The sequence below is a fragment of the Tachyglossus aculeatus genome, chromosome 1, assembly GCF_015852505.1.
Source record: "Tachyglossus aculeatus isolate mTacAcu1 chromosome 1, mTacAcu1.pri, whole genome shotgun sequence".
Taxonomy (NCBI): Eukaryota; Metazoa; Chordata; class Mammalia; order Monotremata; family Tachyglossidae; genus Tachyglossus; species Tachyglossus aculeatus.
Window position 1 is genome coordinate 115,806,336 of NC_052066.1, and position 15,445 is coordinate 115,821,780.

Here is a 15,445-nt window from a genome sequence, read left to right on the forward strand (position 1 = left end):
AGTAGCACTACAAATAATGAAGTAATGAAATGCAGTCAGAACAACACAGTTGCTCATCAAACAACACCTTAACTGTGGGAAGCAGCGTGGCTTAGTGGAAAGAGCCCGGGCTTTAGAGGTCATGGGTTCAAATCCCAGTTCCTCCACTTGTCAGCTGTGTGACTTTGGGCTAGTCACTTAACTTCTCTGCACCTCAGTTACCTCATCTGTAAAATGGGGATTAAGACTGTGAGTCCGCTGTGGGACAACCTGATTACCTTGTATCCTCCCCTGCATTTCGAACAGTGCTTTGCACATAGTAAGTGCTTATTAAATGCCATCATTATCATTATTTTTATTAACTAGGCAAGACATGTAAAGAGAATGTACAGCAGCAGGGGGTCCAAACCAAGGCTCTTCAGGAATCGAATGAGTGGGAACAATTGCATTTGAGCACTTACTGTGTGCTGAACACTGTACTTGAGCACTTGGGAAAGTACAATTTAACAGAGTTAATAGATATGTCCCCTGCACCCAAGGAGCCTACAATCTAGAAGTGGATAAGGTGCTTTGGTTCACCATGGAAAAGAAGAACACTAAAAATGGTTTACAGTAGTGAAGCACGTCTCAGTCAATGTGGTACAGCTGTAGTTAGTAGGATAACAGCCTAGATGGGGATCAGTGTGGTACAGAGAAATCAGAAATGGGTAAGTCTAGGAGCAGAGGCTTTGGTAAAATAGTGACAGAGAAGAAAGAATGTAAATAATAATAATGATATCATTTCTAAGCGATTAGTGTCAAGCACTTACTAAACGCTGGGGTAGTTACAAGATAATAAGGTCCAACATGTGGCTCATAGTCTAAGAAAGAATGAGAACAGTTATTTCATACCCATTTTGCAGACAAAGGAATTGAGGCACAGAGAAGTTCAGTGATTTGCCCAAGGTCTCCCAGAAGGCAGGTGATGGAGCTGGGATTAGAACACAGGTCCTGAGTCCCCAGCCCATACTATTTCCACTAGGCAGAGTGTCAGGTACTGCGCAGTGCAGAAAAGGAAAGCAGCAAAAGAGAAGCACCGTGGCTCAGTGGAAAGAGCACAGGCTTGGGAGTCAGAGGTCATGGGTTCTAATCCCAGCTCTGCCACTTGTCTGCTGTGTGACTTTGGGCAAGTCACTTAACTTCTCTGTGCCTCAGTTATCTTATCTGTAAAATGGGGATTAAGACTGTGAGCCTCACGTGGGACAACCTGATAACCTTGTATGTTCCCCAGTGGTTAGAACAGTGCTTGGCACATAGTAAGGGCATGAATGAAATTGACACATGACACGGTCCAGTTGACAGTACAGCAAATGTATTTTGTAACCATATTTTTTGTAACCATATTTGATAGTCATTTTCACCAGAGGAGGTGAAAGAAGACATTTCTCAGCAGTTAGTGATTGGTGTTATCTGAAGATTCAAAACTAGATACAAACACACACACACACACACACACACAAAATCTGCTCTATTAGGAAGGCCCCTGTTCCTTCTCTTCTTTCCCTAATGATTTTTCATCTTCAACTCTTTGTTCCTTCACTTAACCCTCACACCTGTAGATTAATTTGCTTTTTGTTTCTTTCCACTTTCCAGAGACGCTTGGAAGCAGGGGATTCATTAAATAACTTCAAGAATCTTCTCTGGCTCAAAGAGTTTTGATTATCCTTTGTTTCACCAAGATCATTCATTCAGCAAAATTATTTCTGCTTCTCCATTCCTACCCAGACTTTATTTCAGTAACCCCTAATAATAAAACTGTATTCATACTGAGCCAATAAAGTTTTTGATCAAAGAAAATCTATCAATGGCATTTATTAAGTGCTTAGTAATAATAATAATGACGATGGTATTTGTTGAGCGCTTACTATGCACCAAGCACTGTTCTAAGCACTGGGGTAGATACAAGGTAACCAGGTTGTCCCACATGGGGTTCACAGTCATAATTCCCACACTTGGCACATAGTAAGGGCTTAATACCAAAATTATTATTATTAAATACAGTTGAATGAATGAATAATAACTGTGGTATGTGTTAAGCACTTACTATGTGCTCTGCACACAGTAAGCGATCAATAAATATGAATGAATGAATGTGCCAGGCACCATACTAAGTGCTGGGGTGGAGTCAAGCAAATTGGGCTGGACACTGTCCCTGTCCCACGTGGGGCTCACAATCACAATTCCCATTTTACAGATAATAGTAATAATAATTGTTGTTCTTGTTAAGCATTTATTATGAGCCAGGCACTGTTCTAAGCATTGGGGTAGATAAAAGTTAGTCAGGGTGGACACAGTCCGTGTCCCACATAGGGCCTCGCAGTCTTAATCTACACAGGGGCTTGCAGTCTTAATCTCCAATTTTACAGATGAGGAAAATGAGACCCAGAGAAGTTAAGTGACTTGGCCAAAGTCACACAGCAGATAAGTGGCAGAACTGGGATTAGAACCCATGCTCTATCCCCTACATCGTACTGCTTTTCTAAATTGAAGAGTTAAGGGACAGGGTGGTAGGTAGAATCTAATTTTGCAATTCACTACTCTCGCAGGAGGGCAGACTGGGAAGAAAGGGGAGGCTTTGTAATTGCAAAGGAATACCTTCAGACGCCAATAAAAGCTCCTGGGATCATTCAGGTTCCCGTGTCACTCTGCCACATCCCCACAGTCGGAATCTTTAGGCATTCCCCTAAAGAACCATCATAGGATGCCTTGCAATGACCACTATAAAAAGGACACCATCTTTACAGCGACTAAGCAATGGCTACGTTAGTAAGATCAGGAGGGAGTGCAGTTTGGACCCCTGAAAACCAAGACCCTGAGATAAAGATCTTGTTATTCCCTTTCTTAACCTGGCCTGGACCTGCTTCTTTTACTGCTTCTTCTCCTGTTTCTTTTACTGCTCCTTTCCATTTTCATTCACTGGGTCCTCTTCTGCCTTCCAGCCCTAACTGTAGGTGCCCCACCAGGCTGTATTCTGTTCCTCTTTCTCAGGGGTTGCCACCTCCAGGTGAGTGATTTCCAAATCTACCTCTCAGCACTGAATTCATCTAACCTACAATCCTATATTTACTTCTGCCTCCCGGACAGTCATAAGGATGATCTGTCAGCACTTCACACAATCAATCAATTGTATTTATTGAGTGCTTAATGTGTGCAGAGCACTATACTAAGCACTTGGGAGAATACAATGTAACAGAGTTAATAGACATATTCCCTGCCCACAGTGAGTTTACAACCTAGAGGTGGAATCAGACATTAACATAAATAAATTACAGATATATAAATAAGTGCTGTGAGGCTAAGGATGATAAAAGGTAAGTTCAAAGGTGATGCAGAAGAGAGTGGGAGAGGAGGAACAGAGCTTAGTTGGGAACGGCCTCTTGGAGGAGAGGGGCTTTTGAGAAGACTTTGAAGGTGGGGAGAGTGATTGTCTAGCAACTAAGAAGAAGGAGGGTATTCAGGCCATAGGCAGGATGTGAGGTGAGGTGGTCAGCTGTGAGATAGACGTGATCAAAGTATAGTTAGTAGGTTAATAGAGGAGTGAAATGCATGGGCTGGGGTGCATCAGGGAGGTAAGATAGGAAGGGGCAAGATGAATGAGTAATTTAACCACAGGGAAAGGACTTTCTGTTTGATGCAGAGGTAGATGGGCAACAACTGGGAGTGGGGAAACGTGTACTGAATAGTATTTGTGAATTGCTTACTACGTGCCAGGCATTGTACTAAGCACTGGGGTAGATAGAAGTTAATCAGCTTGGACACAGTCCCTACCCGACATGGGGATCACAGTCTTAATCCCCATTTTACAGATTAGGTAACCTAGGCAAAGAGAAGTGAGTGACTTGCCTAAGGTCATGCAATAGAGAAGTGGCAGGGCCGGAATTAGAACCCAGGTCCTTCTGACTCTCAGGCCTGTGCTCTACCCACTAGGCATGCTGCCACTGCTATAATAATAATAATAATAATAATAATAATAGCATTTGTTAAGCGCTTACTAAGTGCAAAGCACTGTTCTAAGCACTGCCATATCCTGCCCATTCCTCCTCTACCATATTTCCCAAATCTGTCTATTCCTCTGTCTGCAGACTGCTACACCCTTGGTCCCAGCTTTTAATAGTAATTATGATGATGATGATGATGATGATGATAATAATAATAATATTTGTTAAGCACTTACCATCTGCCAAACACTGTACTAAGAGCTGGGGTGGGTACAAGCAAATCAGCTTTTGTCATATTGTGGCTAGACTAATATATCAGCCTCCTCACTGGTTTCCATGCCTCCGTATTCGCTAGGTGGATCATATTTTTGAAGTGTCCCACATCACATCACAACCTCCCATTTCCTCCACATTAAGCAAGCATTCCTCACAATTGGCTTCAAGGCTTCAATTCTCGACAGTCTTACACACCAGGCTCCTCAACAGCTAGGATGGTGTAATGGATAGAGCGACTGGGCCTTGGAGTCAAGAGGTTGTGGGTTCTAATCCTCACTCCACCATTTGTCTTCTGTGTGACTTTGGGGAAGTCACTTCACTTCTCTGTGCCTGTTACCTCATCTGTAAAGTGGGGATTAAGATTGTGAGCCCCATGTGGGACAGGGATTGATTCCAACCTGATTTGCGTGTATCTACCCCAGCACTTAGTAGAGTGCCTGTCACATACTAAGCACACAACAAATATCACAATTATTATTATTATATAGTTCATCCTTGCTAATTTAATTTGCTTGCCTAGACCCTTGTCATAAACTCAGAGTTGGTGGAGGGTAACTACAGGTGTCTTTAAAACAATAGGTAACTAAGGAACCTTATTCACATTGAACATTCTTAAATAACCTCACTGAATCCGACCTTGTTTTCTATTTCTTCTCAAGAAATTAATAATTACTTCTGGTGCAGGGATGCCTCTGTACCATCTTCCCTTTCTTTCTTTCCCATTAGCCCTCATCAAAATTCCTTTATCTTAACACAATTCACTTTAGGAAATACAAATCTACACTAAATTAGTCTATCAATGAGGGTGTTTACAGAATATTTTAAGATCATTTTGCCCACTCTAAATTGCCTTTGAGAGTGAGACAGAAAATGCTTTTAGGGAATCAAATCATGAAGCAATAGTGTGCAGATCTTAAAATGTCAAACATAATTTGTAACACTAAACTTCTCTGTGGTAACTTCATTAGTTGAAATAATAAGTAATTCATATCTTGGGAACCATGCACACATTGTTGGTCACTGTAAGGACATTATGACCAAATAATATGCTGCCTTTGAAGTATTGTACACATCTAAATTCAAAGAATGAGGTGGATTTCTATAATTACCTTTTTTTTTTAGGTATTAGTACAGAGCTACTAACAGCTACCATGATAGTTTCTCTAGCATTCTACAATATGTAGATATGAGTTGTTATCCTACCAAATACACATAAAAAATAAATCAATCAATCGTATTTATTGAGCGCTTACTGTGTGCAGAACACTGTACTAAGCGCTTGGGAAGTACAAGTAGTTGGCAACATATAGAGACAGTCCCTACCCAACAGTGGGCTCACAGTCTAAAAGGGGGAGACAGAGAACAAAACCAAACACACTAACAAAATAAAATAAATAGAATAGATATGTACAGGTAAAATAAATAAACAAATAGAGTAATAAATATGTACAAACATATATACAGGTATATATATGTAAAAAATGCAGAGTGCTGTTGTAGACAGTGTGATCTAGTGGAAGGAGCACAGGACTGGGAGTCAGTAGACCCAGGTTCTAGTCCCAGCTTTGCGCACCTGCCTACAGTATGACCCTGGTCAAGTCATTTAACTTCTCTGTGCCTCAGTTTCCTCATCTGAAGAATGCAGAGAAAATATATATTCTCCCTCCCTCTTTTACTGAGGTTCAGGTGATACAGGGACTTTGATCTGATTATGTTGGGTATATTTCCATGCTTAACAGTATAAGCACTTGATAAATACCATCTATCTTCTATCTGAGAAATGATACAATAGAAGCTGAGTGGTCAGTCTTTCACCCTGCAGATATAATAATAATAATAATAATAATAATAATAATAATAATAATAATAATAATAATAATAGCATTTATTAAGTGCTTACTATGTGCAAAGCACAGTTCTAAGCACTGGATATCCTTCTCACAGATCTAAGGAGACATAGTTTGAGCTAAAAACATAGTTGGAAATTAAATACCTGCGTGACTAGGCTATCAGTCACATCATTCCTTCAAAATGAAGTAGGAAATTGATAAGTACTATTGATGGTATTGATTGTTTGCCCATGGTGCAATGCACTATCCTAAGTGCTTGGAAAATTACAATATAGAAAGAAGGCATGTTCCATGCCAAAAATGATTTTATACTCTATCAGGAGTCACAGATATAAAAACTTTTATAAATGAAGCAAAGAAAACAATTTAATCTTGCTGAGCAATCTCAATTTAATCAAAGGTATTTACTGAACACCCACTGAGTCTACTAAGTGCTATAGAGAGTAAAAAAATGCATTTTCTGCCATCAAAATTAAATTCTTCAAAGGGAAGCAGATCAACAAATACCACACTAGGAGGATTTCAAAGGAAGTGGATCAAGCATATGAGAGTGAGATATCAGCATAATTGAATACGCAAATGAAATTTCAAATAATGTGCACAATTGCTTGGGAAAGGAAATGAAATAAAATAAGTACTATGAGTGGCTGTCGGTTGTTGCAGCATGGCATTTTGAATTATTTGGGGAAGACTTGTTTGAAGAAGGTGAGAATTTTAGGACAACTTTGAGATGAGACATTTTGTTGAAATATGGAGAATTTCCTTTTCCAGACCAGGTGTTCACATGAAAAGAAGGAGAGGTGAAGTCTAGTCAGAATTCAAAAGGAGAATCTGCCTGAGTAGCTAACAGACAAGGAAAATCAAAGTTTTATAGTTCTTCAAATGGATATTGGGTTAATCTGAGATTTGATTGAAAAGAATGCAAGATAGTAAATTTCAGTAATCAATCAATGGTATTTATTGAGCACTTACTGTGTGCAAAGCAAGATACTAAATGCTTGGGAGACTACTTGGGGCTTAGACTGTGAGCTCCATGAAGGATAGGTACTGTGTCTGAATGCTATCTTCTATCTGCCCCAGAGTTCTAGGAAAGCTATTTTGCAGACCAATTTCATTTACTGCCATGACATTACTTTTTTCATTTTTCACAGATTCTAGTTAGTGGGTTTCTTTGCTAAACCTATGGTAAAGTCCCTATCAATCGCTATAGGGAAGGGCTGTTAGATTTCAGATTTTAGACTATGGGATACTGGCTAAAGCCTAGCTTTATCTATGCAGAGAAAGGATCTATGCGATTCAAAATCTGGACAATTATGAATCCACTCAGCAGAAGTCTCCAGGAAAATGGGTCAAAGCAATGAGATGGGGGTCAATTGGCAATCTGACCAAACTTCAGGGCCAACTCCTACTATGATAGTAAAGCTATTTGTTGTGATGTAGCCTTTTTCGGTTCAACTTTTGTGTAGTCAAGATTTGCATAACCAACCCAGAATTAAAGAGAACTACGACAGGTTAAGAATGCTCTCTGGGAAGGTGGGGAAGATGCATTTATATACAAATGAATATCAGTCAGTGGTACCTGAGTGCTTTACTGGTTGCAGAGCACTGTACTAAGCACTTAGGAGAGTACAATAGTAAAGAGTTGGTAAACAAAATACCAGTCCACAGGGAACTTACAATCTAGTATGGGAGGCAACAAAGTATATGGACAGATTACTGGAAGACTAGATATTTGCCTGAATTTTTAAAGATCTTCTTATCATAAGATCTTAAATAATAATAATAATGGTATTTGTTAAGCACTTACTATATTCCAAACACTCATCTAAGCACTGGGGTAGAGACAAGGTCATCAGGTTGCCCCATGTAGAGCCATGGTCTTAATCCCCATTTTACAGATGAGGTAACTGAGGCACAGAGAAGTGAAGTGACTTGCCCAAGGTCACACAGCAGTCAGGTGGCAGAGACGGGATTAGAACCCACATCCTTTGACTCCCAAGCCCGGGATCTTTCCACTAAGCCATGCTGCTTCTCAAGCTGCTACTTAAATGCAAGTACTATTCGGTTTCAACACAACCTCCTGCTGAAATCTCCTCCTCCCTCCTCCAAGTACAGCATATGCTACAGTAATGTTTGTACAATGCTACAGGGCTTTGAAGCACTTGGTCTCATTTATATACCTATTTGGTCTGCATGAAATCAGAGTCCTGTTAGTGTATACATAGCTACAAGTAATTTGCTCAGCTCTTCCAAAAAAGAGGGGTCAATGGTATCATTCCAGAATACATCACATGTGTTTTATGTAATTTATTCTGTTTTGTTCGGTCTTATTGAAATCTTTCCCTTTGGAGAGTTACTATGGAAACCATGACGTCATGATTATCGATAAAGCATGGTCATCTCTAGCAATACAGCGTAAGTTGAATTTTGAAATGGTCTGAAATTTATCGCTTGTGACATTTAATTTACATCATCACACTGTAGTAGATGGTCGTTGTGTTACTGATGCTAGAGCCAGTGAGTGAAAAGGTCAAATTCCCCTGTTATAATGTCAGCTGAAGGTTAAAATTTAATTGTGGTATCCCTATTCCCCTGTTTTAATAAAGGTACAATCTCTGCCTTGATCACATATTTTAATTAGATTTACCATACTTTCAGCTGCTCAAAGTAATTGAGATTTATGAACTTCATATTAAGTTCCCTAAAACAAATTGAAATTCCCTTATGCCATGGCTTTTGAAGTCAGGGATTTGAAGTTTCTTTTGAAAAATGTGTTTTATTCTTAAATGATCCCTCTTCCACACTTTGCTTTTTATATTGTAATAAATGCTACCCACATTGTCAAAAGGCTACAGGGAGAAGTAGGGGTGACAAGGGAGAGAAACATTCATTTTTGATGGCTGAGAACAATCTCAATTCTTACAGTTAGTTTCACTAAGTAAAATCAAATCAAATATAGGGATTATCAATCAGTCAATGGTATTTACTGGTCCATGTTCTCCCTCTGACACTGTGAGCCCCATGTGGGACAGGGACTGTGTCCGATGTGATTATCCTTATCTACCTTAGCACGTAGAACAGGGCTTGACACACAGTAAGTTCTAATCCTCTTGACCTCTCAGCTGCCTTCGACACTGTGGACCACCCCCTTCTCCTCAACACGCTATCCAACCTTGGCTTCACAGACTCTGTCCTCTCCTGGTTCTTCTCATCCCTCCGGCCTTTCATTCTCAGTCTATTTTGTGGGCTCCTCCTCCCCCTCCCATCCCCTTACTGTAGGGGTTCCTCAAGGGTCAGTTTTGGTCCCCTTCTGTTCTCGATCTACACGCACTCCCTTGGTGACCTCATTCGCTCCCACGGCTTCAACTATCATCTCTACGCTGATGACACCCAAATCTACTTCTCTGCCCCTGCTCTCTCTCCCTCCCTCCAGGCTCGTATCTCCTCCTGCCTTCAGGACATCTTCATCTGGATGTCTGCCCGCCATCTAAAACTCAACATGTCCAAGACTGAACTCCTTATCTTCCCTCCCAAACCTTGCCCTCTCCCTGACTTTCCCATCACTGTTGATGGAACTACCACCATTCCCGTCTCACAAGCCCGCAAACTTGGTGTCATCCTCGACTCCATTCTCTAGTTCTCCCCTCACATCCAATCTGTCATCAAAACCTGCCGGCCTCACCTCCGCAACATCGTCAAGATACGCACTTTCCTCTCTATCCAAACCGCTAACCTGCTCGTTCAATCTCTCATCCTATCCTGACTGGACTACTGCATCAGCCTCCTCTCTGATCGCCCATCCTCCTGTTTCTCCCCACTTCAATCTATACTTCATGGCGCTGCCCGGATCATCTTTGTGCAGAAACGCTCTGGGCATGTTTCTCCCCTCCTCAAAAATCTCCAGTGGCTACCAATCAACCTACGCATCAGGCAAAAACTCCTCACTCTTGGCTTCAAGGCTGTCCATCACCTCGCCTCCTCCTACCTCACCATCCTTCTCTCCTTCTACAGCCCAGCCCGCACCCTCCACTCCTCTGCCACTAATCTCCTCACTGTGCCTCATTCTCACCTGTCCCGCCATCGACCCCTGGCCCACGTCATCCCCCCTGGCCTGGAATGCCCTCCCTCCGCACATCCGCTAAGCTAGCTCTCTTCCTCCCTTCAAGGCCCTACTGAGAGCTCACCTCCTCCAGGAGGCCTTCCCAGACTGAGCCCCCTCCTTCCTCTCCCCCTCCTCCCCCTCCCCATACCCCCTGCCTTACCTCCTTCCCTTCCCCACAGCACCTTTATATATGTATATATGTTTGTACATATTTATTACTCTATTTTACTTGTACATATTTATTCTATTCATTTTATTTTGTTAATATGTTTTGTTCTGTTGTCTGTCTCCCCCTTCTAGACTGTGAGCCCACTGTTGAGTAGGGGCCATCTCTATATGTTGCCAACGTGTACTTCCCAAGCGCTTAGTACGGTGCTCTCCAGACAGTAAGCGCTCAATACAATTGAATGAATGCTTAACAAATACCTTAATAATATTTATGCTCACAGTGTGCAGAGTACTGTATTATGCTCTTGAGACAATACTGTACAGTAGATCTGGTGACAAATAAACCTTGCCCTCAAGGAACTTGCAATCTTGTGGAAACAAACAGCAAATTACAGGTAGGGGAAGCAGTAGAGTATAAAGATATATATGTAGGTATTGGAGTGGTGGAAGTTGGGTATCAAAGTGCTAGAGGGTACCTCCTCTGGATTGTAAACTAGCTGTGGGCAGGAAATGTGCCTACAAATTGTTATATTGTACTTTCCCAAGTGCTTAATGCAGTGCTCTGCATACATTAAGTGCTCAAAAAATAAGATTGATTGATACGGACATGAGTGTATAGGTGATGCGCAAAGGGGGAAGGGCACTTGAAGGTACTGAGTTGTATTAGATTTGAGAAGTAAGGAAGGAGGAAGCAAGGTGATGGAGTCATTCAAAGCATACCATAAGGAGTTTCTGTTTGATGCAAGTGTGTACAGGCTAATAGTGGAGGTTCTTGAGGAGTGGGGAAACATGAACTAAACATTTTTTTCTCTCCATATAAATGATCCAGGCAGCAGAGTGAAGTATGTATTAGAGTGGGGAGAAACAGGAGGCAGAGAGTTCAACAAGGATTGGAGGTGGTAGAGGAAAGAAATAGAGAGGTAAGGAGGTAGTGAGAGTAGATAACTCATTTGGAGAGGAATAGTAGGAGGGAGATGGAGCGATAAGCAGTGTGGCTCAGTGGAAAGAGCACGGGCTTTGGAGTCAGAGGTCATGGGTTCAAATCCCGGTTCTGCCAATTATCGGCTGTGTGACTTTGGGCAAGTCACTTAACTTCTCTGTGCCTCAGTTACCTCACATTTAAAATGAGGATTAAGACTGTGAGCCCCTCATGGGACAACCTGATCACCTTGTAACCTCCCCGGTGCTTAGAACAGTGCTTTGCACAAAGTAAGCACTTAATAAATGCCATCATTATTATTATTATAATTCGAAGTAGCCGTGGGGTCACAGTAAGGTTTTTTGTTTGGTTTTGTTTTTTAGGATAGGGGATATAAGAATATGTTTGAATGCAAGGCAGAAGACGACTCTGGAGAGTGAACAGTTAGTTAAACATGGGGGTCAGTCAGTCAGTCATATTTATCGAGGGCTTACAGTGTGCACCAAACTACATTAAGGGCGGGGGAGAGTACAATATAACAATAAAACAGACATATATGAACATAAGTGTTATGGAGCTGGGAGGGGCGATGAATAATAATAATAATAATAATGATGTTATTTGTTAAAGCGCTTACTATGCGTAAAGCACTGTTCTAAGCTCTGGGGGGATACAAGGTGATCGGGTTGTCCCACGGGGGGCTCACAGTCTTAATCCCCATTTTACAGATGAGGGAACTGAGGCACAGAGAAGTGAAGTGACTTGCACAAAGTCACACTGCAGACATGTGGTGGAGCTGGGATTTAAACCCACGACCTCTGACTCCCAAGCCCGGGCTCTTTCCACGGAGCCACACTGCTTCTCTGAGAATAAAGAGAGCAACTCAAGGTGGTACAGAAGGGAGTGGCAGAAGAGGAAAGGAGGGCTTAGTCAGGGAAGGCCTCTTGGAGATGTGCTTTCAATAAGGCTTTGGAGGTGGCAAGAGTAATTGTCAGATGTGAAGGGCGAGGATATTCCAGGCCAGAGGCAGGATGTGGGTGAGAGTTCAGTGGCGAGATGGATGAGATTGAGGTACAGCGAGAAGATTGGCACTAGAGGAGTGAAGTGCGCAGGCTGTTGTAGTAGGAGAGTAGCGAGATGAGGTAGAAGGGGGCAAGATGATTGAATGCTTTGAAGTCAGTGGTGAGGAGTTTCTGTTTGATACGGAAGTGCATGAGAAACCACTGGAGGTTCTCAAGAGTGGGGAAACACAGCCTGAGCACTTTTTGTAATAAATTGATCTGGAAGCAGGAAGAAGTCTGAACTGGTGTTGGGGAGAGACAGGAAGCAGAGAGGTCAGCAAGGAGGCTAATACGGAAATCAAGGCAGGATAGGATAGGGGCTTGGATTAACGTGGTAGCTGTTTGGATGGAGAGAAAAGGGCAAATTTTAGCTATGTTGGGAAAGTTGAACCAATAGGATTTAGTTATAGATTGAATATATGGGTTGACAGTGAGAGGAGTCAAGGATAATGCCAAGATTACAGGCTTGTGAGACAGGAAGGATGGTGGAGCCATCAACAGTGATGGGAAAGTCAGATGGAGGACAGGGTTTGGGTGGGAAGATCAGGAGTTCTGTTTTAAATGTGTTAAATTTGAAGTGAGGGGAAGACATCCAAATAGAGATGTCTTGAAGGCAGGAGGAAATGGTAGACTGCAGAGAAGGAGAGAGATCAGGGCTGGAGATATAGATTTGGGAATTAAACACGTAGAGGGTGTAGTTGAAGCTGTGTGAGAAAAAGAGTTCTCTAAGGGAGTGGGTATAGATGGAGAATAGAAGGGGATCAGAACTGAACCTTGAGGAACTCCTGCCATTATGGGGTGGGAGGCAGAAGAAGAACCAGTGAAAGAGACTAAGAATGAGTGGCCAGGTAGGAGGAGACCCAAGAGAGGACAATGTCAGTGAAGCTGAGGTCAGGGAGAGAAAAAGGGATGGAGCAAGTGTTTTGATAAGGTGAGAAAAAGGATTGGGGTTGCAGGTGCAAGTGGAGTGGGTAAATTTTGAGAGTAGGTGAGATTCCCTCTTGAGATATTGCTGATAAAGATGGTAGAGTTAAAGAAGGGACAAAGGAGGGACTAGAGAAGAGCAGGGGAGGTTTTTAGGGGGATCACAAGTGAAAGTTTCCTTTTTATCAATAAAGTGTGTGGCCAGGTCATTAGGGTAAAGAGACTGGGGGTTTAGCATCTGAAAAAACTGGCTTTCTTTTTTATCAGTGAGGTGTGTGGCCAGGTCATTAGGATAAAGAAACAAGGGGTTTAGCATCTTAACGGGCAAGGCTTCTGCTGCCAAAGGAAATGCTTAGGTACTACATTTTTTCCTACAGTTGATGTGCTTTGTCCCAAATGAGCAGAGGAGGGCAGATGTGGTACTATAGCCTGCAGGCATGCATTAAATATTTTCCCAGAGCAAGGAGATGAACAAGTCCTAACATCTGTGGAGTACCATGTACCTGCATTCCCTATTTCTAATTCAAGGTCTCTGCATTAGACAGAGAATCATTTCCTGTGTAAGAGGGAGAAAGCAAGGAGGCAAAGAAGAAGAAGCGTGGTCTTGCACGGCTCTGGGATGCAGAGAACTTGGGTTCTATTTCCAGCTCTGCCACTTATAATGATGGCATTTATTAAGCCCTTACTATGTGCAAAGCACTGCTGTAAGTGCTGGGGAGGTTACAATGTGATCAGATTGTCCCACGTGGGGCTCACAATCTTAATCCCCATTTTACAGATGAGGTAACAGATGCACAGAAGTTAACTGACTTGCCCAAAGTCACACAGCTGACAGTTGGCAGAGCCGGGATTTGAACCCATGACCTCTGACTCCCAAGCCCGGGCTTTCTCCACTGATCCACACTGCCACTTGCCTGATTTGTGACCTGGGGCATGTCATTTAACTTTTTGGTGCTTCGTCTGTTAAAAATGGTGTTCAAATACCTGTTTTTCCCCTCTAACTTAGAATGAGCTCCAATAAGCTTGGCACACAGTAGTAACTGTGGTATTTGTTAAGAACATAAAGTTAAAACCGTTAAAGTTGAGAAGCAACGTGGCCTAGTGGATAGAGCATGGACCTGGGTCCGAAGGACCTGGGTTCTAATCCCAGCTCTGCCATTGTCTGCTGGCCACATCACTTAACTTCTCTTGGCCTCAGTTTCTTCATCTGTAAAGAGAGGATTAAGACCAAGTCCATCCTGATTTGCTGGTACCTACCCCAGCACTTAGTACAGTGCTTGGCACATTGTAACTGCTTAATGAATGTCAATTATTATTATTATTATTATTATTATTATTATTATTATTATTAATGGCCCATACCAAGAAGGGAAGCTCTTCGAACCTGAGCAGTGCAGGATATTAAATTAAAGACAAGTGCATTTTCTTGCATCCTTTCTGATTATGCTGTTCTAGACCATATTTAATTTCAGTGAATCTTGACTTTTTTGGGATGGTATTTGTTAAGTGCTTACTATGCATCAAGCACTGTACTAAGCACTGAGGTAGATGTAGGTTAATCTGATCAGACACAATCTCTGTCACACAGAGTTCAAAATTTAAGTATTGAATCCCCATTTTACAGTTGTGAAAACTGAAGGACGCAGAAGGCAAGTGGAAGAGATGGAATTAGGACCAAGGTTCTCTGTCTCAGACCCATGCTTTATCCACCAGGTCACTCTTTTTCCCTTCAGCACATGATGTAAGAACATATATAAAAGTGAACAATCAAAAGGTATTAGGAACACTTCAGAATGATTCAGCAGCACTTGTAAGCAAATACCCAACCTGAAGGAATAAGAGTTAGAAAAAAAGAAAAAAGTCGTAAGCATTTCCAGAAGTCTGACCCTCAAGCCGTTCTGCGAAACAAAGAGAGTTTGAATCTACTCACCAATCTTATACATGGAATGGGGGTGAAAATGGTCAATTTTGGCAACGGAGAGTTGGTCAGGGGCGACATGACCCCTAACACATCATGTTGTTCAAGTATGAGCCCATTTTCTCCATTTCTTATCTTAGTCTTTCCCTGCAGCTAGTTTCCTAGGTTGAAATACAATGTTTTTTTCTCTCTCTCTCTCACTGTACCTGAGACTTTTGATGGAGGTGGCAGTGTAAGTAAAGGCTTCCTCCATTAGAGCAAAACAATGAAC